This window comes from Nannospalax galili, unplaced genomic scaffold (genome assembly GCF_000622305.1).
Source record: "Nannospalax galili isolate Female #2095 unplaced genomic scaffold, S.galili_v1.0 scaffold550, whole genome shotgun sequence".
NCBI lineage: Eukaryota > Metazoa > Chordata > Mammalia > Rodentia > Spalacidae > Nannospalax > Nannospalax galili.
In genome coordinates, this window is record NW_008329138.1 from 4,518,413 (window position 1) to 4,544,843 (window position 26,431).

The following is a 26,431-nucleotide window of genomic DNA, read 5'->3' on the forward strand; positions in this document are numbered from 1 at the left end:
CTGTTGGTGATAGTCCATCACTGTGTTGGAGTAAATGTGTGATTTTAGATTTAATAAAATTTCTTTTATAAAATTGTGTGCCTCTGTGTATTTGGTATATATGTTTAGAATTGTAATATCTTCTTATGAATAGTATCATTGACAACTATGCAGTAACTTAATTTCTTCTATTTATGGTTTGAAGTCTATTTTGGTAGATATCAGAAATGCTGTGTCTGCTTGTAATATTTCTCCATTTGCTTGCAACATCATTTTCCATCCATTTACCCCCAAGGTAATGTCTATCTTTGATGATGAGGTGTGTTCAATGGAGGCAGCAAGAGATGGATATTGTTGGCTTTCTATTCCAATCTTCTGGTCTATGTTTTCTTATTGGGGGAATTGAGAACATTAATATTCAAAGTTATTATTGAAAGATATGTATTGATCCTATATATCTTTTTTTTGCTTCAGTGAATTATTTTGGGGGAAACTCTTTGGACTTATCATCTGGGTATTTTTAATCATTTCTGTAGTGACATTGGTGTGTTTATATTTGTCTTCAAAATAAAATATTCTTTCATCATATTCTGTAGAGCTGGCTTGGCTTTCATAAATTCCTTTTTTCTATGTTTATCATTGAAAGATTTCATTTCTCTGGCAATCTGAGTAAATAGTCTTCCTGGGTATAATAGTTCGAACTGATAATTGTTTTCTTTCAGAAATTGGGCTATATCTTTCCAGGCCCTTTGGCACTGAAATTTTCTGTCAGATAATCATATATTCTCATGGGCTTGTCTTTACAAGTGACTAGATTTTATTTTTTTTTTCCAGCTGTCAAAACCCTTTCTTTTGTCTATGTTTTTAGCTTATTTAGGATTCTTGTACATGGCTGGGCATCTAAATCTCTAAGTACGGATTGTTTTTCTAAGATTTATCTCAGGTAGTTAACCCTAATAACATGTATGTAAGTACAACATTAAGTGGATCAGAGATATATGTGTCTGTGTATGTGTGTAGTAACTGTTTGTGTAATGACAATAATTATAGAGATCATGAACTTGAGAGGGAGTAAGGGGGACAGGGGAGGTGAAAGGGGTGGAAATGATGTAAATATAGTATAAGTCAAGAGGGCTTTGAGAGTTCTTATGTTGCAAAGAATGGAGGGATATGTTGGACCTATTTGGGCAAATTCCAGTGGCATACAGTTAATAAACTTATTATAGTATTTTAAAAATATTTTATTTATTATTTTTATTTTATGTGTATGAGTATGTTGCCTGCATGTATTTGAGTGCACCCGTCTTGTGCAATGTTGCAGAAGTCAGACGAGAGCTTCATATTCTCCTGGAAGTGGAGTTAAGGACGCTTCGTAGCTGCCATGTGGGTGCTGGGAATCGAACCCAGTTCCTCTGCAAGAACAGTCAGTGTTCTCAACTGCTGAGTCATCTCTCCAGCCCCAGTAAACTTACTATAGCATTTTATCCATATGTCCTTCTCTAATAATTTTGTATGCTCAAAATATGAAAATATAAAGTGAAATAGAAATACATATGAAGGGGCTAGGACAATGGCTTAGTGTTTAAAGTACACATGAAGGAGCTAGGGAGTTGGCTTAGAGGATAAAATGCTTGCAGCACAAGCATGAGAACAGGGGACAGAAATTCGGATTCCTAAAACCCAGGTAAGTGCTCAATGACTATGGTGGCCAAGATCTTGACACATAAATAGTGGATCCCTGGGCTAAGCTTGTTTGCTAGACTAACTGACTTGGTGAGATCTGGGTTCAGCACAAGAATCTACCTTGGTAAATAGAGATTGGTGAGTAAGAAACCTGATGCCAAATTTGACCTTTAGACACATGTGCACACAAAACTGAAGATACATGAATTTAAACACATGTGAACATTCATATATGCATGTACACTTACCCACATACTCATGGAGCAATAATATATTATTATGAATTATGAATTACTATTACCATGAATACATTCTATAGTCTTCAAAACATGAATTATTATCTTATGCATACTTGTTAGGAAAACACCAGTTTATTTTCTTAAAGTTTAATCTTTCTGAGCTGAAGAGATGACTTAGTGAGTAAGAACTCTAACTTCTCTTGCAGAGAAACCAGGTTCAATTCCCAGAACCTACATGACAGTTAACAACTGACTATAACTCTGATTCTAGGGGATCTGATGCCTTCTTCGGACCTCCATGGGAATTGCATGACACAATGCACTTACACACATGCAGGCAATACACTCTCTTCAACTTGAATGACAGTGATAATATCTTCAAGTACATTTTGTGAAGAGTTTATTAGTTTACCAAATAAGCAAAGTAGTGTATTCATTCCCTCAAAATGTTTTTACTAGACCTCAAAGATCACCATTGAATAAAAATAAATAGAACATAATGAAATCTATAGCAAACTATCAAATGAACAGTATTACAGAAGCAAAAATAAAATGTAAAAATATTGTTCATGTATTTATTGGCTATATCAGTATAATGAGGATGCCACATAGAAGGTCATCTGGGATTGCAGGAATAGGTTTATCTTCATTGGCTGACTAGAAAAAGTACCCTCATTGAAGAGAAGTTTTAGACACCAAAATCTAGATGAAAGGAATATTTAAATACTTATCTATGTTAAATTCAATAAATCTTGTGTCACAGACCTAGAAAAAATTATTTCATTTAGTGTAAATAAAATTATACCCAAATAATAAATATTTTCATGATAAAATACTAGACTGCTGTCATTTATCTGATTATTTCTTCGTGGCTGTGGTTTCATTGCGCATTTCTTCTGAGTTTTCCCAGTCACAAGTAGACAGATAATTCATGTGTCTCAACGGGGGTCATTGCAAGTATGTGAATATGTTTTCTGTTCAGTTTCAAAGAGAGGCAAATGAGACAAGCAGGAGAGATCCCAGGAGCAAGCGCTTCCTAAGCAGAGCTCCATGTGAAAGTATAAGAATGAAATAAATACAAAACCCATGGAAGCAGTGCTTGTGATTAGGGACAAGAACCCCCCTAATTAGTCTTTTCCTTCAACATACTGTTATTTATTAGAGACGCGACTGGGATCATTCTGACAGTGGAATCTAGCTGGTAGGCAAAATTCTACACAGGACTGATATTTCAACCATCACTCCCACTCTCAATAAATTTCATTCTAAAGGCAGGTGCAACAAGTAGAAGCAAGCAACAATGGTAATTATTCCATTCCAAAGTCTTTGACATAGCAACTAAGATTCCAATCTCCGAAACTTGAGCAAAGGTCTTCTGTTCATAGCTTTAGAAAAATCACTTCTTATGGTTTTGTTTGTTTAGGGTCACATCATAATTTCTCTAGATTTACTCTGAAAGAAAGTGTGTATAATTTATATATTTTCAAAGTTTTGTCAGGGAATGAACTTGCAGCTGAATTCTTTCCAGCTCATTTGCAGATACCTATATTTACAGAGCTTAATAGAGATAAGTTGCTTCCCAGAAAATTCAGAAGTTTGCTATTACCTAGAAAAGAGAGATATAATAATAATAATGTAATTATTAACAAATGAAAATTTAAATTCAGCATTTAGTGTTGTGGGAAATGTATCCAGTTTCTAAGACAAACTAAGAATCTACCCTAATCAATTTCTGCTGGCAAGTGCAGCCAGCTAAAATATTCAAATGTCCTTTTTAAGGAAAGACTCACTTTTTCCATGTTTTGAATTTGAGTTGATTTAATTCTATTTAGTTCAGAACCATGAGCAGTATAATCTGAGTATATAAAATATTCCGTGGCACAGTGATAGCACAAGACAAGATATATATTAGAGCTTGATCTGATCTTCAAATCTATGACAATTAAAAGCAATATTTAACATATTTTATGTATTTGCCATATGTTTATATTTTAAGTATTTATGTTATAGAATGCGTTTTGTATGTGTATGCAATACACATAGGTATATAATGCATAAGCTAAATAAATATTCCTTAAGATCTACTAACTAAAGGGTAATTTATGTTTTATTAACACAAATTAATTGTGCATAATTGCACAGTGATAGGTTGAATTATATTTTATATATGTATATAATGTACTTTGCTTTTGCTTAGCCCCTCAGTCCTTTCCTATTCCCAAACAAGTTCCTCTTCTTTCATGTATTTTTATACATATGATCTAATGAGTTTCATTAGGGTTTTCTTTACACTAATACCCAAACTGCTGTCCGTTGTAATATTTCCATTTTTAAGAATGTTATAAACTTATAAATTCTTTTAGAATTATATACAATGTATGTTGATCATATCAGTCCCCTTCCCCTTCTCCTACTACATCCACAAACACCTTCCTAAAGCCCATCGAGTCCACTTTGTATTGACCAAGTGTTCAGTGGTATGGGTCCATTCTCTGGAGAATGATTGATCTACCAGTGGTGACACTCTTAAAGAAAATTGATTCTCCATATATGAGCTCCATTTTGTATCGTAGGCCTTAAATTCAATCAGAAACTGGTTACTCTTCTAACATTAGTGCTGGTATTGCACCAGTGGTCATATCTTGCCAGGCCAGTGATAACTGGTTAAGACTGATGATTTCTCTTCCATTTACAAGCATAGCACCTTTCAGCAGTATGAAAGCTAGCCTGCAGGGATGACACTTCCAGGTCAATAACAGTTTGATTTCTTCATGCTCTGTGACTCAAGTACACAGTGTCTTTAGCCCTAGGGTTTTTCTGACAGGTTCTGGAGGGCAACCAAGAACACTGACAACAGAAATAGCTTGTAATGTTTGAGGGTTGGGTTATAATATTTTATTTATTATTTTTATTTTATCTATATGCGTGTATGCAGGGCCTCCATGTATGTAAGTGAAGCTATGTCATGCAATACCCTTGGAGGTCAGAAGAGGATGTCAGATCCTCTTGAACTGTAGCTATGGATGGTTTTCAGATGCCATGTGTGTGTTGGGAATTGAATTCAGGTCTTCTGCAAGAGCAGCCAGTGCTCTTAATTGCTGAGCCACCTCTCCAGCCCCAGTATTTCTTTCTTATAACTTTTGATACACTTTTCTTTACTGGGTTTATTTGACATTTGAATTATTAGTCTGGGCACTGTTTTATACTCTTGTAGCTTCATAGAAATCAATATCCATACATTGGGGAAATTTTCTGCTATGCTCTTATTAAAAATAATTTTTATAGCTTAGGCAATGGATTCTTCTCCTGCTATACCTGTAACTCATAGACTTGGTCTTTTTTTGTCCCAATGATCTTGTATGTTTCATTCTGTGATTTGTATTGTTTATCTCTCTCTTGGACTGAATAGCCCAATTTCTATATCGTGTCTTCAAACCCTGATAATCTGTCCTTCCTGTGATTAATTTGATTAGTAAATTTTTCAATGACCATTTACATGACTTATTGAATTTTGCATGTTACTTGTATTTCTGCACTGGGATTTGTACATATGGAGTTAGATCATTAGTTAAATTTTTATTATTTGAAAATTTCATACATGTATAAATATTCAGTAAGTCACTACTCCCAATATTTTTTTTTAATTTACCTTTTTTTTTTTCCAGCGGAAGTGTTTCCAATGTATAGGACTACGTAGGTAAGCTGTAGTAGGATTGGCACATCGTTTTCTTCTGTTAGACTGGTGTTCAGGGCAGCAAGCTCTACACACAGTCTTGCTCTGAGAGTAGAAAACTTTTCTTCAGCAGTAGTCACTATCCATACATAGACTCAGTATGAACATAGAGTAGTAGTCAACTATACAACAATCCTCACTTTATTAGAAGATGCTTTAGAGAGTAAAAGACACTGTGAAGTGTGGAAAGAAAAAAAACGATAAATCACAATTGTATAAGCAATCACATGTAGATAATAGAAAGCAGAGAAGATTTCAAGAAGAAAGGGAAGTGTAGGTACAAAGGAAGAAAGGATGGGGAATTTTGGCTAAAGTTAGACAGAAAGATTGTAAAACTAAGGAATCAAATAACATAAAAGAGTCCCATCTCCCAGGGATCCTGAAAATTAGGTTAGTCTATGCTCCTTGGGAGAGGAAGATGATAAAGAAAAGTTGAAAGCATGAATGTGGGAGAGAAGAAAATAAAAAAAAAAATAAAAAAGCAAAAAAAAAAAAAAAAAAAAAAAAAAAGTAAAAACAGAGTGAGACTGAGCTGGTCTGCTAAACTGATGTTGAAAATTAAACAAGGATGGGATATAACGTGGAGATACAGGAAATGAAGATTGATGGGGCTGACTGCTGAATTCCATCTTGAGAGTCTCTGGTGTTTCCTGGTGTCCCTTTCTCATCTTCTATGAAATTATCTTCCCAGGTTCCACATCTGCAGTGTCTTCAGAGGAAGCGGCCAAGGTAGAGACAGGATTGAACTTGTGGTTAGGTCCAGTAAGGGTGCAAGAACTTCCACATCTCCATGTTGGAGTCAGATCTAATTCTAGGACAGGTCCACAAATGTGTAAATAGTTTACAATTCAGAGAAAGAGTTGCAGACTCACACAGAAGGCCGTAACTGGTACAGGACAATACTTGTTCATCAGTGGAAGGCTTGAGATAGAGGCTCTGGCCCTAAATAGAGTTCAACAGAAGAAAAGGACTCCTCAACCCTATTAGGACACAGAATTCTACGGAACACTGCAAACAACACCACTGAAACCAACAAAAGGAAAAAGTGACTAGAATTTTAATAATAAATACAAAAATGAGAAAGAAAAACTCAACCAACAAACTAAAACCAGATGCCAAAGGCCCAACATAGAAGCAAAAACAAAATGACAAAATGAGGACAACATAACTCCTCCATAAATCACTAACCTAATAGTAATTGTACCTAATTAAAAATACTTGGAAGAACTGCCAATGGGTTCAAAAGTATTATCAGTATGTGCAAACAATTCAAAGAAGTAATGAATATACTCCAAGAGGAAAAAATAATCAAAGAACTGGAGGTGATAAGAATTTTAATCAAACTGTGAAAACAGAGAGAGAATTGATGAAGAAAAGCTGAAGTGAAAAGCCTTTGCAAATGAAAATCTCAGCAAGCTAAATAAAAATCTCAGTGCAGTACTGAGTATTAAGAGTTTTATCAGGAATGAAAGACGAATAGAAGAATAGCATCGCTTTGTAAATGCTAATGGAAGGTTTAAAAACAAATACTAAAAGAAATGAAGAATTCTAGGACATGATGAAAATGCCTAAACTTTGGATTAAAGCATAAAAGAAAGAAAAGAACATTATGCAGAAAGAATAGAGAATATTTTCAAAATATCATAGAATTAATTTTCCCAAACTTAGAGAAAGAAATATCCATGTAAGATGCAACAGGCCTAAAGAACACCAAGTAGACAATGTGGAAGGAAATTCCCATGGCATATTACATTTAAAACATTTTAGAAAGAAAATGGAAAAGAGGAACAATCTATCAAGAAAATATAGTATTACAATTCTAAACATATATGCACCAAACACCAGTGTACTGAATTTCAAAAAAAGAAATACTATTAGATTTAAAACTACAGATTAACCACAACACTGAGATGGTGTGTAACATCAACACTCAACTCTAACAACAGACATCTCATTCATAAAACTTAAACTGAAAAATATTGTAGTTAAATGTCATAAGTCAAATAGACCTGACAGGTATCTACAGGACATTATTTCCCAACAGACACAGAAAAGGACATTCTTCTCAACAGCCTATGGAACTTCTTCCAAAATCAGCTACATAGTAGGACAGAAAGCAAATTTCAATAAATACAGGGAAATTTAATTAACATCATGATTTATATCTGACCAAATTGAAATAAAACTGGATATCAATAGCAACAGAAACTATAGAAAGTACACAAACTCATGAAAACTAAATAATATACTACTTGATGAAGTATGAAATCAAGAAGGAAAAATTTCCTAGAATTGAATGAAAATGAAAACACAATGCAACTAAATCTATGGGATGCACGAAGGCAATCTTACAAGTAAGTTTATAGTGCTATGTGCCTATATCAAAAATTTTTGAAAAGAAATATTAGAGAAATCCCAAATTAATAACTTAATTTTGCAAATGAAGTTCTTGAAGAAAAAGAAGAAAAAACCCAAAATTCAACAGATAGGAAGAGATGATCAAAATCAGGACCAAAATTAATGAAATAAAACAACAAAATAAGATGAATCAATGAAATGAGGAGTTCATTCTTTGAAAATATTGGCAAGATAGACAAACATTTAGCCAAATTAGCCATAAAAGAGAGAAGACAAACATTAATAAAATCATAGATGAGAAATAGAAATTACAATAGAAACTGAGGAAATTCAGAGATTCACAAGAACATGCTTTAAAACTTTATTTCCAAGTCTGATCCAGGACCCTCACTCTTTTCTTCTACTGGCCCTCAACCCCTATTCTAGAAATGGATGAAACCTAGATGCCTGTCTACTGATGACTTGATAATGGAAATGTGGTACACATGTACAATGGGATGTTGTTCAACTGTGAATAAAAATAAATTGTAAACTGCAGTTAAATGGATGGAGCTGGAAAGCATTATGTTGAGTGATGTAACCCTGACACAGAAGAAAAATGTCAAATATCCCACTCATATGTGGAACTTAGCATTGAATCTTTAGATTTGTGTGCTTAATTTGTAGTTGTAGAATCCAGGGAAATAGAGAAGGACAATTGGTGGATGGGGACAACAAAGAGCTTACGGGAGGGAAATCTTAGAACACAGGTGACATGAAGTGAAAAAGAAAGACAATGGGGAGGGAGGATTAAGTGGGGCGAGGGATGGTAGGATAGGACAAAGGAGGAGGTTGGGAAGGAATAGCTAACATTAAAGATACATTAAATTTCCAAATGGATATCAGGATTTTAGCTTCGAGTTTTTAGATTTGTGTCTTTAATTTAGAGTACCTACAGAAACCAGGAAACTAGACTGGGGCAATTTGTGGAGTGGGGAATAAAGAGCCTAAGGGAAGTGAGATATTAGATACCAGGTAATATGAAAGGGAACAAGGAATAGAGGCAGTTAACTGGGGAGAAGAATGGGAGCGTAGGGCAGAGGAGAGGATGCAGAGAGAAGTAACACTGGGAGTGTTTGAAAACTCCATATGGAAACCTATTATTTTAGAGTTTAATTGGATTTACCCTATTGTACAGGGGTTGTGCTCATCCCAGAAGCCATAGGTGGTTAAATAAAAACCCTGTGCCAGGTGTAGGATACCTCCCCTTGACTTGTTGGCCAGTGGTGTTCTAAGGACCTCCAAAGAAATATAGTACATTGCCACTGCTCTTGTTTGCCCTCCAGACCTTGATGGCAGGACTGTATTACGAAAGAAATTACACACATTGGTCACAGGACATGGAAAGAACAAGTTGATGCTGACCAGGAAGTTTCTTCCCTGTTACCTAGCTCTCACAGTGCTGGAAATTCCTATGCTGGGTACTGGACGAAAAGTTCATGAATAGTCTTACCCTGCAGTGAACACTGTGAATTGCAATAATGATCAGTGTGGCAAAATTTGCCTAAGTGTGCAATAATGACAACAGTCGAATGAATATTATGCAGGTAACTTTTGGCTTTCTGACTGAATTTAAAGCTCACTGCACAGAAGGAAATACATTGCAAGTCAGCCCAAAAAGCTATGGCCTGGGAGCACTCAGGCCCCAGGTATAAATCACTGCTACTATTTTTTTCAATGGACATAGTAGCAAATTGCCCTCTAAATTTGTATCTCCCTTCTCATGGTTTAGTTCAGGTCTCAGACCTCATCAGAGAAGTTTCTTTATTAGGTGGATGGTGTTAACACAGAAATTCACAATTGGTCAAAGTACAGAGAATAAGTGATTATAGCATTCTCAACCACAAGTGGGACATCTATAATCACATCTTCTCCCCAAGGTTCATGAATCACCAAGCAAAAAGGAGCAGAAAGATGGTCAGAGCCTGAGGTTGGGAGGCCTAGGGAGAAACTTTGTCTTCAGGAGAGGCCAGAAGACAAGTTAGAAGCTGTGATCTAACTCCAGTAGCTGTGGTTGCCTATTCAAGACCAACAGAAGAGCAAGCCAGTCAACAATCTAGCACATATGGGGAGGGTTTCCTGAGTACCTTCTGAGGAGATATAGAATCTTAATGGTTTCTAGTGGAGTAAGAGTCAATTTTTTTAATAGAGTAGCTCCTTGTATGTCCACCATGTTTCCAATCAATCACCCCACACTAAGAAGTATATGGATAGCACAAATTGGGAACTATGGTTTATTAAATAAAAACCATAAAGGGTATGAAATTGATGTGTAGTTCAATGATGAAGGATCTGGGGTCCATTAGGAGGAGTAAGGCCAATAAGATCAAAATACATTATTTGAAATTCTCAAAGAATTAATAAAAGTGTTTACAGAACTCTCTTCCCACTGGGAGTTGCTTTGCAGTGACAAAATTCAAAATTAGACATGGTGTTAAACCAAATTGAACAACATTTATGTATGTTTCATTCAATAATGCAAACAACACAAATACAGATTAGTGAATGATATAAAGCTCAGACATCCTGACTGAAGAACTGATGATTTCTATGGCAATGTGGGGAAAATCCTGTGCTTCCGTTTCACAATTTAATAAGGTTTTTCCAACTGCTTCCCAATTTTGCCTAAGTTTATTTTTGAAACACCTTAATTTTTAAGTGCAGTTTTTGTCCACGTACTGGTTTATGCTTCAACTGTAGAATAACTACATTCATAGCATGATGGGGAAACTTTACATATAACTCTTGTAAAATTTTTCAGATACAATCACTATACGATTTTGTTATTATCTTCCCTTTAATCTTTCTTTTATACTGGAAGAAAAGAGCTAAAGAGATACTTTTAAACAATGTCACTTGATTATATAAAAAAATTAAAATATCAAAATTCAATATGTCAGCATCAATCTGGAAGCACAGTTTTGTGCAATCTTAGGAAAGAAGAGCCAGGGTGGACAACAGGAGCAGTCTCATCCCTGGAATGTACTCCTGAGAACAACTTAGCCCCCATCTGCAAGCTGTCAGACATCTCAAGGTGTTGAGAAAACCCCTTAGGCAGAGGAAGCAGGATTTGAAGTGAAAGGGTCCCAGCCCAGACTTGGATAGTAAGATTATTCTCTGTGTACACTGGCAGACCCAGTTCAGAAGATAGGGATTTCAGCTCTATGGAAAGGAACACCACAATGCCAGGTTCCGCTGAAACCAAGGGGGTGGGGGAGTGTAGCGACACAGCTCACTAGGGTGAACAATGAGAACTGTTTGATGGAAACTTCCTCCCATCCCTTTTAATAAAAGTGTTTATCTGAACCCTTAAGTTTATATATAACATAGCTCCTGAAATGATTGAATTACAAGATTTTAGTTCTTTAATTTCTCTAATGCATCATCATTGTAATTAATACTGATGACTTTTATTTTAACTTCAGTTTTAGCTCTTAAATTCAAGTCAAAGTATTTTTTGCCCTAAAGCGTTGTTATGTAATGTGAACAGATGGGAACCAAGAGCTTCTTAAACATAGTCAAATGACTTCATTTTAATTATCCAGGCTTTATTTGCCTTAGGTATTCCACTCCTTTGGGAAACTTTGCATGATGTTCACCAATGAGTCCAGAATTCAGTTGTTGTTAGTTTTAGTCAAGACTGTGAAATATTAGCTAGTAAAGCAATATCGCATTGATTGCAGTATCTTCCCAGATACTGTGTATCTGAGTTATAAATTACTTTCATTTCTATAGTTGTTAGGACACTTTGACAACACAAATCAGCTCTTTTAATAAGTTGATATATTGTTCAACAGATACTGTTTCATATGGGTAATACCCCACTCAGATATTGTGTATACATATACACACATGTGTGTGTGCTGTATGTATGCATGTGTGTGTATTCCAGAAGAAATTAGGGAAGATAAAGCCATACACACAAGCACATCTCTACGCATCTCCCTCATATATACCAAAGGCTTTTATTTTTTTATCAACATTTGTCGGGGCTGGGGAGATGGTTCCATGGTTAAGAGCAGTGGCTGTTCTTGCAGAGGACCCGGGTTTGGTTCCCAGCACCCACATAGTGGCTAATAACCATCTGTAATTCCGTTCCAGGGAATTTTATGCCCTTTTCCGACCTAAGTATGGCTTTTCCCCCACTGTTTGAAGTATCCATAACTCTTCCTGTAGCTGTTTCTCAGCTATCCCACATTTCCTAGACTTTAATAGACAGCGGCTGACTGTCCTCCATCGTTTTCTTGTTATTATTTTTGTCCTTGGGGGGTTTTAAAAGGAGTGTTTTTTAAAAAACATTTATTTTTATTTTATGTGTATGAATGTATTGTCATGCAATGCTCATGGTGATCAGAAGAGGGCATTGGATCCCCTGACACTGGAGTTATGGATGGTTGTTAGCTCTCATGTGGGTTCTGGGAACCAAACCCACAGGTCCTGTGCAAGAGCAGCTAATGCTTTTGATGGCTGAGCCATTCTCCAGTCCCAGTATAGGGTGTTAAAGAACTAAGCAAAATCAAGTTCTAGCACAGTTTTCCAGGTGAACTCCATGTGCCACATGGGCCTCAATTTCTTCTCCCTTCTTCCTTTTCATAGTTTCTCAATATTTGACAAGAATTCCTTGTCTTTGGGAATCACTTATAGAGTAGACCTGAAGGCATGGAGCTGATTACTCTTATTCGGGACCACACGGTCACTCCATCTTCTTCTAGCGATAGCTTCATTTTAATTTGTCCTTAACCTAGAGAAGTCATGCCTATGATGCTGAATTTAGAGATTTCTTCAATCCAGAGACAGGACAAAGAAATGGAAAAGTACTGAGAAACTGACACTTTTCTAAGGTAGCCTTGATCTTACAGATATGAGGATTCAACTCTAAGTTCTTAACCCTGAATTTTTCTCCAGTTACTAGAACATAGAAAACAAAATATTCCTGTATTTGTATTTTCTGGGCTTTTAACTTATAATTCACATTTTAGTTGAATACCTTAAATGTTAAAAAACATATTTATCACTAAATGAATTAGAAAGATTTAAATATCACTTAAGTTTCCACATCAAGCTTTTCCTGCATAAAAGTTATTTCATGTCTATTCCAAGTGAATTTTTCCCAATTCACTGACCAAGGCTGCTACGAATGTTTGACATTATGTAGCAAATTTATATTAAATAATGCCTGGGATTTATAGCAATAGAACCTTAAATTATATACACTTTGCATCTAGCCTTGCCCTTAGTATGTCTGGAAACCTATTATATGTGTCAGCACTGTATATTTTTTTAGTGCTAAATGCAGAAGTAATTTACACAGACACACGATGTCTTGTAATCATTTATTGAACATTTGGGACAGTTCAGTTGGTGTTTTCAAAATAAAAATGTGATGATATTCCAGTTATACTTTGGGGAGATTTATAATTAGAGCCTGTGAATTCAAAAGAATTCCAATGTACCTTTTCAAAGTAGTAGTCACAGGATAGGGTAAATACAAAGGAATCAAGTTCTAAATCATAAATTTAAAATACGTATCATAGAAAAAAAAAAGCTTAGTTGTATAAACTGTATTAAACTCTTCTAATCAGACCAAACTGTTTTTCCCTTCCTATCAGCAATCAGTGAGAGCTCCTGAGACATCTTCATAATGGTATCACTGGGTGTTGCCTGTGTTTGGACTCTGCTAGTCTAATATATATGCTAGGGAGTTTAATTTTCTTACCTGGTACTTTCAAATTACATGAAATATGATTCAATATGTTTATTTTCAATATGTGTATCTTTTTTAAAAAATATTTTATTTCTGTATATTTTATTTTATGGTATGAATCTATTGCCTGAATATATGTAAGTGCACCTGTGTCATGCAATGTTTGGAGAGGTATGAAGAAGGCATCAGATCCCCTGAAACTGGAGTTATGGATGGTTGTTAGCCACCACGTGGGTGCTGGGAATAGAACCCAGGTCCTCTGCAACAACACCCAGTGCTCTTAACCACTGAGCCATCCCTCTAGCCCCATGTGTATCTTCTTCAATAAACTATGTCAAGGTATTTTTGTGCACTTATTATTTACATCATTAATTTTATCAGTGCTGAATTTGAAAGTGTTTTGTGTATTAAGTATATAACTTTTATCAAATTTCTTTTGCAAATATTTTCTCTCAGTGTGTCTCATGTTTTATCATTGTCATTACATCAGTTTTGTAGAGTATAAGGTTGTAATGATGTCCAGCTCCTCAGTTCTCTTTTTTGTGGGTCATGCCTTTGGTGTTGTGTTAAAAGAAAACCATCACCATGACCAGTGGAGGCCATATAAGTTTTAAATTTTAGTCCCTAGAGGTTTTATCCTTTTTGGTCTATTTATTTTACATCTGGACACATGACTCAGATTGAATTGAATCTTGTAAGATGTATAGTATGTGTCTAGCTTATCATATTTTCATGTACGCCCACTAGTACAATTTTCAGTTTTCGAAAGCCTGTCCTTGCTTTAGTACCCCACCATTCTTATGGTCAAAGATCAACTGACAGTATTCATGTGCTGATTTATGAGCTCTTTATTTTGTTCCCTTGATCTACCAGTCTATTTAAGCAAAATCCCACTACCTCGAATATTAGCTCTTATAGTAAATCCTTAAATCAAACACTGCCAGTGTTTTGACTTTGCTCCGTTCCTTCAATGTTAAGATATTCATTGCCTCCTAATAAACTTCAAATTTAGCTAATTGGTAAAAATACTTCTTACTATGTGGAGGTATACACCAAGTTGGGAACAACTGAATTCTTGACAATGCCAAATTTTATTACTCATAAACATGGAATATATCTCTACTTATTTATTTCTTCAATGAATTTTATTCATACTTTAAAGACAGTCCTCAGACTTTGTAATTGTTAGATTTATACCTATATACTTCATCTTTGAGGTGCTAATGTAAATTGTATCATGCTTAGAAACTTACATTTTACTTAATCATTTATATATAGAAAAACAATAAGCTATTGACATAATATCCTATAGCTTTACTCTGTTTATTAGCCTATATTTTCCTCAAACTACTTTAATTGTTTCTATAGATTATGTCATCTTTCAGAAAGGCATTTTAGTATTGCCATCCTACACTACATATCTCTTAATCCATTTTGTTTTTTACGGAATTGATTAGAAATTATTTTATGGCATTGGAAAGACATGATGAGAGGAGAATCACTGCCATGCACATCACCTTTCTTGGAAGGCAATGTGAGCTTTAGACATTTGTTACTGAGTTAAAGAACTTTCCTTTGGTCCCTATTTTGCTAAAAGTTATGATTAATAAAAAAAAATTTGCCTTGGAAGACAAGAGAAAAATGAGAAGGAACCCAATAGAGGGATGCTTTTGGAAGCTCTTGTCATGGAATTCCAATGGACTCTCATATGAACATTTGAAATTTGCCCTGTTCTGGCTTTTTTTCTGGTTCCCTGTTTGGAACTTGTAATGCTAATGACTCTTGCCTTTACTTCTCCTTCACATCTATTTACCAATCAAAGACTTTCTTTTCTCCCTACAGATAAGAGTTATGCAATTTGGGAGTCTTTTAGATAGACCTGCTGAAAGAGTACCCCAATTACCTCACCCTGTGTTCAGCATGGAAGAAGCCAAAGCAGTCTGTGTCCTGATTCTTTATTGGAAATTTGGCTAACCTCTTTAGAGGATGGTGTGATAAGAATAAGAGGTAGGAATTGGCTAGGCAATAGGGTAAAAAGACCTCAATGAAAGTAGCCAGTTGGCTAAAAGTCAAAATGTCCTTGGGCCTTTTAGCAACATAGTCTGTTCCAAAGGCCAAAAGTGTCAAAAGTGTTTGGGAGGTGTATCAGTCACTTTTCTGTTGCTGTGATAGAAACACTGACTCATGCAATTTATAGAAAGAAGAATTTATTTGAGCTTATGGTTCCAGGGGAATTACAGTCCATCATGGCAGGGGGGCATGGTGGCTGGAGGTTGCTGGAGCAGGAGCAGCAGGAGCTAAGCTCTCACATCATCACACAGGCATAGGAAACAAAAGAGCAAGTGGAGGTCTAGCAAAGTTTAAGAACTCTCTGAGCCCACCCCCAGTGATGTGCTTCCTCCAGGATAGCCACACCTTCTAAAACCTCTCAAAACAGCGCCACCATGTGGGGACAAAATGTCCAAATACTTGAGGCCTATGGGGGGCATTTTCATTCAAATCATCACAGAAGTTTTTATCTAATCCCTAAAAGATTTTAGGGTTACAGCTTTGGGGGTGGGGAAATGTTAGAATAGCAAATGTCCCATAAAAAAGAAGAAAGAAAGAAAGAAAGAAAGAAAGAAAGAAAGAAAGGGAGAAAGGAAGAAAGAAAGAAAGAAAGAAAGAAAGAAAGAAAGAAAGGGAGAAAGGGAGTACATGAATTTGTCAGAAAAAAGTGATGGGGTGATATGGGGAAGTTGGAGCAGAGGGAGTGGGTGTGGATTTGATCAAAACACCTTATATGCATGTATAAAATTTTCAGTAATTTTTTAAGTTAAAAATTATTTGCGTCTATTGTGTTTACTTAACACTATGACTTTTTTACTTATTTAGTTTACGTTTGATTACATTGGATTATATGAGTGAATTGTTTTAGAATTTGGAATATTATATATAATTAACTGAAAGCACACTTTGTGGTGTATAATTACTGATGTTTTTAATTCACTGTTGATACTCCGGATGCTTATTTTCATGTGAGTTGTGTGTGTTTGTGTGTGTCTCTTTGTGAGAGTAATATCTTTGTCTAGTATTTCCTTAACATACTGTTTTGAGTGAAGTGGGTCCTCTGTTTCTGTCTACTCAAAGTAATTTATATAAGTAGAATAATTCTAAATATCCGCAGAAATCACCACAGAGCCCATCTAGACCTACATTTTCTTTCAGTGATGTCTTTTTTGTGTTATTCTGGGTTGAGGATTATAAATTATATTGAGCCTTTCAAATTGCCCTTTGATTTATTTAACTTTCTCGACTAAATTCATGCTTTTAGTTTTTTATTTACATAAACTAAGTTTACTAGTATTTACAAAACAACATGCTAAATAATTATGTAAATAATTGATAACATAATTTTAAAAATCAGATTTCTTCATGAATTAACATCTCCTCTTGGAATTCCGTGTGGATTCTGCCCATGTAGAGACATATTTTTCATTTAAAATATATCTTTAGACCTGCCTTTCAAAGAAGCTTCCTTTCTATCAGATGGTAATTAGCACAGAAAATGGTAACTGGCCAATGTATAGAGAATAAAAGTCTACAGACTACTTATCCCTGAATATGATACTTGTAGCAAGCTTCTGCCGCTCAAGGCTCAGGGATCATTGCAAAAGACGAGATGGAAAGATTGTAAGAGACAGAGATGTTTGAAGATCACAGTAAACAGAGTTTTCTAAACAAATGGGCAATTATTCATCTAAACTCAAAGCACCGATGACGGCATGTACAAGTACAATATAAGCTCAAGCCAGACAAAATCCGAGCATAGACTTGGGAATAGGAAAGAAACCCCAAACCTACCTGAGGAACTATTGGAATCCATTGCAAGAAGAGATTCTGTTTTGTTTAAGGTGAGATTCTTAGGTTGACCACATTTCAGTGTATGAACCCATACTGAAGAGCATTTGGGGATACAAATGTGACTCTATAAGTCTTAAATATATATGAGTACAGAAATTTTGTCGGCTGATAGAATGGAGTACGGATATGGAAGGGGATCTAAATATATTATATGGAATACAAAAGTTCAAAAATTAATAAAAATGAATAAACATATATCTTGAGAGCATTCAAAGTACTTACATGAAGTACACTATATATGTGAACTCATTCATGTCTGTTTTTGTTACCATTTCTTTTACTTTCTCAATGTTATAGTATAACACATGCAATTTTTTTATATACAAACATGTATACATTACAGGCTAGGATGTACATTGAGGAAGAGCACATTTTTTTTCTCCTTTCAGAGCCTGGGCAACCTTGCTTAATATTGTACATTCTAGATCCATCCATTTTCCTGCCAAGGGAACTCCATACCTCACCATAGAGGTATTTGCATCTCCATATTTAGAAAACAGAGCCAACCTACTTGTCTGTAAGCAGAGAACAGGTAATGAAAATCTGGTATGGTCAACAATGAATTTATTATTCAGCTCTAAAGAAAAATAAAATAACAAAAATCTCAAGAAAATGGATGGAACTGGTTTCAATTTTATTGATACAATATTTTTTTCTCTTCTGACTTTACATTTCTTTCTTGTTAAGTTTTCTAGTTTGGAAATTTGATTGTTGGTTTTAGAACATATTTTTATGACACATGCATTCAGTGATATAAATTTGCTCTAAATATATTTTTAAATCAGAGTACTCTAATTTTGATGAATTTTGTTTTAAATATCATTTAGTTCAACTTTAAATTTTTTTATTCCATGATTTTTCTCTTTAGCAAGTTTTTACAAGGATTCCATTTAATCTTGGGTATTTTTCTAACTACACACTCTTATTGAATTCTCTTTTAATTTCATTGTGATCTGAAAATAAGCATTATATGAAGTCTACAGTTAGGGTGGGCCTTCTCACCTCAAACTAGAAACTCCTTCCCAGACACATGCAGAATTTAGCACCCTAGGTGATTCCATATCTAGCTAGGTTGACAATAAAGATCAATAGCTACAACATGTATTTGAATAGCAACTATGTACAGTGAAGTCTTTAATGATTTTATACCTCTACCTTTTAGGTCTGATCATTGCTAACAGAACTGTGTTGAAGCTTCCAAGTGTAATAGCACATTGAGCCGTTCTCGAAAATTCTATCTCTGCTTGCCTTTCTTGTTTTGATTTTCTTAGTTCCATTCACATTAATGCCTCTAGTTCTTTTACTTTTTTGAGAATAAATCCTTTCATTACTGTGTTTTGCTGTGCTTTTACCCTGAAATTGTTTTCTTTAAAAAAAAAAAAAAAAAAAACCCAAAAACATAGGTTGTGGGGCTGGAGAGATGGCTCAGTGGTTAAGAACACTGGTTGTTCTTGCAGAAGACCGAGGTTCAAATCCCAGAACTCACATGGAAGCTAATAACTGTCTGTAACTCCATTTCCAGGGGATCGAAAAGGCTCTTCTGTCCTCTGTAGGCATTGCACAGCACAGGTGTACTTACCTACATGCAGGTAATACATTCATACACATAAAATAAAAATAATAAAATACATTTTAAAAATAGGTTGTATATAAATTAATGTGGGTTGGGCTGCTATATGTTGGCTTGATCTAATTTGGTGTGTTATCCTCCATTATTTTACTTTAATGTGCATTTCCTTTTTATACAATGGGGGTTGCATATGTAAAAATATAAAAAGTATCAATAAGATTAAAACCAGGAAATTAGTAGACAAAATTAAATAAAGATATTAAAATCAAATGTCTTTGTCTTTTTAACTGGTGATTTAAAAATATGTAGAACAGAGTGGAGTTAAGTTGTGAAGCAATAAATGCTTTTGCTATTTTAAAAAAAGTTTGAAATCTTTTGCCTCAGATGCTAGCTGTGGCCGGCAGTCAGTCATATGAACTCTTGTGTCTTCAGTACCTGTGATGCCATCATAGTGTAGATCTTTTAGGCTGATCTGCAGGCTTGCACACCACACTCTCTGTTGCCATAAGCCACCATCATTGTGAAGCTCATAATGGAGGTGGAAGAAGGTAGTGAAGATGAAGAAATGTCAGAAAATGAAAGACATGCCAGAAGTGGAGAAGAGATTGTCATTCCTCAGAAAAAAAGGCAAGAAGCCTACCAACAAAGAAAGTGGTGGTTTCACAAACAAAGAAAAGGTTGCAGTTACCACACCTGCTAAAAAGGCAGCTGTAGCCCCAAGCAAAAAGGCAGCAGCCACACCAGTCAAGAGACAGCTACACCAGTCAAAGCAGTTGCAGTGCCTGGTAAGAAAGGAATCACATAAGCAAAAGCATTGGAAATAATCTCTGGTAAAAAGGGCTCAAGCTGTCATTTCTAACATTTTTCTGGTGGAGTTTTTGGGATCTCTTATGTATAATATATCATCTGCAAATTGTGGTTATGTAACCTCTTCTTTTCCAATAGTACTCCTTTAATTTCCTTCTCCTACTGCTCTTAAAGAGTTTTAAGCACTATATTGAAAAGGAGTAGATAACCTTGTCTGGCTCCTGATTTCAATGGGAATGATTCCAGTTTTTCTCCATTTTGAATGATGGTGGCTGTGGGTTTGTTATACATAGCTTTAATTATGTTGAGGTATGTTCCCTCAAAGCCAATTCCTTCTATGACTTTAAACATGAATGCATGTTGGATTTTGTCAAGGTCTTTTCTGCATCTATTGGGATGACTATGTGATTTTTGTCTTTAAGTCCATTTATATGTTATGTTACCTTTATTGATTTATGTATATTGAACCATCTGTGCATCTTTGGAATAAAGCTGACTTCATCATGCTGGATGATTTTCTTTTGATATGGCTCTGTATGCAGTTTGTGAGTGTTTGTTTCATTGACTATCTTTGCATCTATGTTCATTAAGGTTATAGGTCTATAGTTTTCTTTTTTTTTTGTCTTTACCTGGTTTTAGTATTAGAGTGATATTGGCTTCATAGGAGTTTGGGAGTTCTCCCTCTGTTTCTATATTTTTGAATGATTTAAGCAGTTGAAGTTATTCTTTGAATGTCTGTTAGAATTCTGCTGTGAATCCATCTGGGCTTTAGCTTCTTTTAGTTGGAGGTTTTGTATTACTGTTTCAATTTCCTTATGTGTTGTAGGTCTATTTAAGCTGTTGATCTCCTCCTGGTTTAACTTTGGTGGTGTCCATGACTTTAGAAATTCATCTATTTCTTTTAGATTTTCAAATTTAGTGGAGTATAGATTTTTAAAGTATTCCCTTACAATGTTCTGGACTTCTTAGTGTTTGTTGTAATGTTTCTTCTTTCATTTCTGATTTTGCTCAAAGAATCAGCTCTTAGATCCATTGATTTTTTTTCTTTTTGTATTGTTTTCTTTGTTCCTATTTCATTAATTTCTGCTCTGATTTTTGTTATGTCTTCTCATTTACTAGATTTTGGGTCAGTTTGTTCTTGCCTTTCCAGAGTCTTGATTTGTACTGTTAAGTCATTTACATGTGCTTTCTGATTTTTTTAATGTAGGCACTAAGAACTATAAACTTCCTTCTTAGGACAGCTTCTAAAATGCCCCAGAGATTTTGTTGTGCTGTATTCTCATTTTCATTTAGTTCCAGGAATACCCTTATTTGTTTCTTAAATTTTTCTTTGACCCATTGATTATCCAGGAGTGTGTTTAATCTCCATGAGTTCGTGTATTTACTAGAGCTTCTTTTACTGTTAATTAATTAATTAATTTTATTTTATTATTGCACTGTGGTCTGACAGAAAGCATGGAATTGTTTCAAATTTTTGTGTTTGTTGAGATTTGCTTTATGTGCCAGAATGTGGTCAATTTTAAAAAGTTGATTGTGGGCTGCTGAGTAGAAAGTATGTTCTTTGGTGCTTGGGTGGAATATTCTGTAGATGTCTGTTCAGTCCATTTCATGTAAGATGTCATTTAATTCAAATTTTTCTGTGTTTATTCTTTGTCCATTTGACTTCTCTCTTTTAGATAGTAGGGAACTGAAGTCACGTACCATTACTGAGTTGGGGTTAATCTGTGTTTTATAGTCCTGGAGTACTGTTTTTATAAAATTGGGTGCAACATAGTTTGGTGCATATATGTTCATGCTTGTAATATATTCTTTATCGATTGTTCTTTTGTTTGAAATGAAGTGACCCTCTTTATCTCTCCTGATTAGTTTTAATTTGAAGTCTATTTTGTCAGGTATTAGAATTGTATCACCTGCATTCTTCTTAGACATTTTCTTAGAATATTTTTTCCATCCCTTCACCCTAAGGCCGTGTCTATCCTTGAAGGTAAGATGAGTTTCTTGAAGACAACAAAAACGATGGATTTTCTTTCTTGATTCATGCTGCTAGCCTTTGTCTTTTTATAGGGGAGTTGAATCCATTGATATTTAGTGTTATTATTGGAAGATTTGTATTGGATTCTGTCATTTTAACTTCTTGGTTTTTCTGGCCTAAGAATCTACTGCTGAAGATAGGAAATATTTCAGACACAGGAACTGGAGCAATGGTACAAGAACTAACCTGGAAGCCTTCTACCTGAAATTTTCCTCTCACAATTCTAGAGGATACTGTGCAAAATGCTAAGGGAGAAAATCAATCAGTGACCAAATCCAGCTCTAAAACCTAATAAACATAACGACTGGAACAGTAAAGTAACTCTTCTGGTGCAGTAGTTGTCTGAGAGATGCCCAGTCCTAGGTGACATATCTCCAGTTAAACCTCTACATCTAAGGCTTATGGAACATAGCAGAACAGTGGGTAAAGAGAAAACTAGTGCATCCCTCAACTCTTACCAGTGGAGCTTCCTTATAAAACAGAATGCAATGTACGCAGAAGGCCACAACTGATTAAGTTTTAAAGAATAAGAGGCTGCAGAATGTGTGTGTCCCTGGATAGGACTCCTGTATCAAACCTCTCCCACCCATGGGTCAGGGATCATTGCAGAAGATTGGGTAGAAAGATTGTAGGAGCCAGGGCTGTTTCATGAACATAGGGAAGCAGAGATGTTTAGGTAACTGGAAGTTTGCACATGTGAACTTGTGGCAATGGTGGAATGCAGCACAGAACCCATGCCAACTCAATCAGACAAGGGCCCAGAGTAGAGTGAGGGAAATGGGCAGCAGGCTGGCCCTAGTCTGGAAACTATTTAAGACTGATTATGATTGACTGAGGGAGAGTAGGCCTTATTTATAATCTTTAGATGGGTTAACTAGAATTCCAGTGGATGAATTTGCACTGATAACATCTGGGTACAAATGTTTGAGTGGTTAGGACTTAACACATATGGTGGACTACATAAGGTCTGGTGGGAATGGAGGGACATGGGTGGGGAGGGGGTCTAAATTGGATTAAAAAGCATTGTATAAAATGTACAAAAGCTCAGTATTTTTTGAGCTGTCACCCCAACCAAGGGGGAAAAGAATGGTAAGAATACCAAGAAGGAAGATGAGGATGATCATGACAGTGATGAAGAGGAAGATGGAGATGAGGAGGAGGAAGCTGAGCCTGCAGTTGTGAAAATGGTGAAAGCCATGAAACCAGCAAAAGTGCCAAAAGCAGCAAAAGCAGCAGTAACTGCTGCTGCTTTGGGACATGAGAAGGAGGAAGAAAATGAGTATGGAGAGGATAATTCTGAAGAAGCTTCGGAGGCCACACCAGCCAAAGGAAAGAGAGCTCTTGCTAAAGTTGTTCTTGCGAAAGTGAAGGGTATGGCTGAGGAGGAGGATGACAGTGATAATGATGATGGTGACAATGAAGATGAGGAAGATGGTGATGATGAAGAGGAGGAGGAAGAAGAGAGCTTGTTAAAGAAACACCTGAAAAATGAAAAACAGTGACTAAACAGAAAGAAGCTCCCATGGCGCAGCCAAGAAACAGATAGTGGAAGAAATAGAAATAGAATTTGATGGCAGAATATCAGACTGGAGTTGCAAGGACCCAGGGGATTGTCTAATGTAAGAAGTCAGCCCTTCAAAACTCTCAAGGGGCTGTCAGAGGATACCACTAAAGAGACCTTAAAACAACCATTTGAGGGCTCTATTTGTGCAAGAATAGTCATTGTTCAGGAAACTTGGTCCTTCAAAGGGTTTGGTTTTGTAGACTTCAAAAGTGAAGAAGATCCAAAGCTACCAAGGAGGCCAAGGAAGTTGGTGAAATTTAGAGAAACAAAGTTACCTTGGTTTGGGCCATGCCTAAGGGTGAAGGTGACTTTGGTGGCCATGGTGGAGGCTGAGGAATAAGAGGCAGATTTGATGGAAGAGGCCACGGAGGGTTTAGACATCGAGGAGGCTTCAGAGGAGGCAGGGGAGGAAGAGAAGGGAACTTCAAACCCCAAGGAAAGAAGAGGAAGCTTGAATAGTTTTGTTTTTTTTTTTCTGTTCCTGTCTTTCCTACTTTCATTTGAAAGAAAAGACTTGACTTTTTACTGTTACCTGTTCAATGAAAGAACCTTCTGAGAACATTCCAAGACAGTATGCAGTCCTGTGCCCTACTTAGAATCCATATAGACCACATTTTGAGAGAGATGCCATTTGTTTTGATTTGAGGTTCATATAAACTTTTAAAAGAGATGAGCAATGGAGCTGAAAAGAAATCGAGTTGGTCCTTGATCTGCCAAGTGCTCAAGAAGTTACAGATTTCTCTGTTTTTGTTATCATTGTTTCCGTTGTCATTTTTCACGTTTGATCTAAGATGGATTGTATTATTGTATGAGTATAGTATTATTGAGGCATATATATTCTAATCTATACTTAATGTTTATGAATTCAATATTTCTCCAAACCGACTAGCAAAAGATATGTTGAATATTAGTAATCATCACATCTTCAAATTTGGTCTGTGACCAGTCTTGTCAAAGTTCAGTCTATAGTATGCCTGGATTGTTATGGATATCTACTTCCAAAGAATAAAGTGAAATTTATACGTATTTATGAGGCTCCTTTACTGTGCTGTCCCTCTTCTTTTATTTTAATATGGAACTTTCCTCAGGAGGCACATTCAAGTAAATATATGGTCTATCTCACTTGTTTTCCTTACTTCAAAAGTCAGTTTATGTTTTTCTTCACTTGCTGAAAACTTTCATTTCTTCCTCAACCTATATGTCTACAGGTTCATAGTAGAGGAGAAAGCCTAGAAATAACTTTCCTTAATGACCAGAATCTGGATTTCCTTTTCTCCAGTTTTTATAATGATGATCACAACCCTGACAATAACTACTTTATGACTCTGATTTTTTATTTGAAAGGTTGATAAAAAGAACTAATATGTCCTGACTGGAGAAAAAATATAATGGCTTTTTTAATACAAATAGTTTATTCTATGTGCAAAGGTGAAAATATGGCTTTGTGCATACACAAGAAAAATTGTATTTTCTTCAAAGTATTCTTGCTGAAACAGTGTTTCTGGGCTTTTGCCTGGAGAGGATGACAATATTTCAAATGTCTCCTTGGAAATCAGAATATGGTCATTTGCAAACAATTTGCAATGACCCATAAGAGAATTTAGAATTTATCAGTAATATTGGAAACTCATAGCTTTGCTGTGCTGTGTAGAAAAAGCTTTCATCTGCCCACTTCTAATTTAATATAATGTATTTCTCTTCCCTGGAAAGCACTAGAGGTAATGACCTGAATTATACTTCTTTAGGTCTACATCATAAAGAATAGGAAAGCGCTCTGGGGACTGTGTACACAGGACACACTTCAGCCATTGCTAAAATGATACTTCCTTTGAACTGTACAGGGATCACAACTGTTTTAAAGCATCTAAAGCATCATGTGCTATCATACCTAAAAATCTGTTTCAAAAAGGAACTATACTAACATATTTTGATGAAATTCAATAAACCATAATTGGAATGAAAACTCAGTTGATCGAAAATTATAGTAAATGCATATCGCTAACAAGCGACCAGTTACTGGAGAGTCTTGAACAGAAGTGATGTTAGTCTCATGCACTCTAGAAAATTCAAGTATGTTAGAGCTTTAACTGTACCTTAAATGCATGTGGTGTTCAAAGAGCATCATCTGAGTCTCAGTTAACAAATGTGAATTTTCTCTGAGAGTTCTTCAAAATAGTAAAACCAAATCTGTAACCACTTTGAAGGTAAGTAAAGCATGAATTTATGGCCCTAAAGTTGTAATAGGCAACTTGGAATTTTCCATGTTACCATAACACTCTCACTTATAAAGATGCTTAATGCACCCTATCCTAGATATCTTATACTTTGTTTTAAATTATTGTATTATGTAATCTTCTGGCACTCATAACTGACAAACATTCTAGACTAGGGAGATATTGCTTTCTTTGTGAGTCAATAACCTTCAAATTAAATTATGAAGTCACTGGGAATACTATTAAAATACAAATGCTAACTATACATCTCGTAAAATTCACCAGTTGTCACTTGAAGACTTCCTTCTTTATCTATATGCAATACTTGATCTACTATAGATTTTCATCAGTTTGTACAATGGAGAAGAGACTTTTTCCCTGGTGCTATGGATTAAGAAACAACTTGGTGTGTAATTCAGAAATATAAGGAAAATGACCATGACTCATGTTGAAAATGACTTCTACATGAACCTCGTTCAGGACTTTTTAAAAAAATTCTTAAATGGGTTGTGCTGGATACCTTTAGTGTCAACTTGACACGCCTGGGTTGAGGGAGCCTAAATTGGGGAATTTCCTCTATTGGACTGACCTGTGGCCATGTCTGAGG

General features: G+C 35.5%; 1 pseudogene; it reads left to right on the forward strand.

The window, feature by feature from the left end:
- LOC103734279 overlaps positions 1–23,549 on the forward strand; it is a 95,370-nt pseudogene extending 71,821 nt beyond the window's left edge.
- The last annotated feature ends 2,882 nt before the right edge of the window (positions 23,550–26,431 follow it).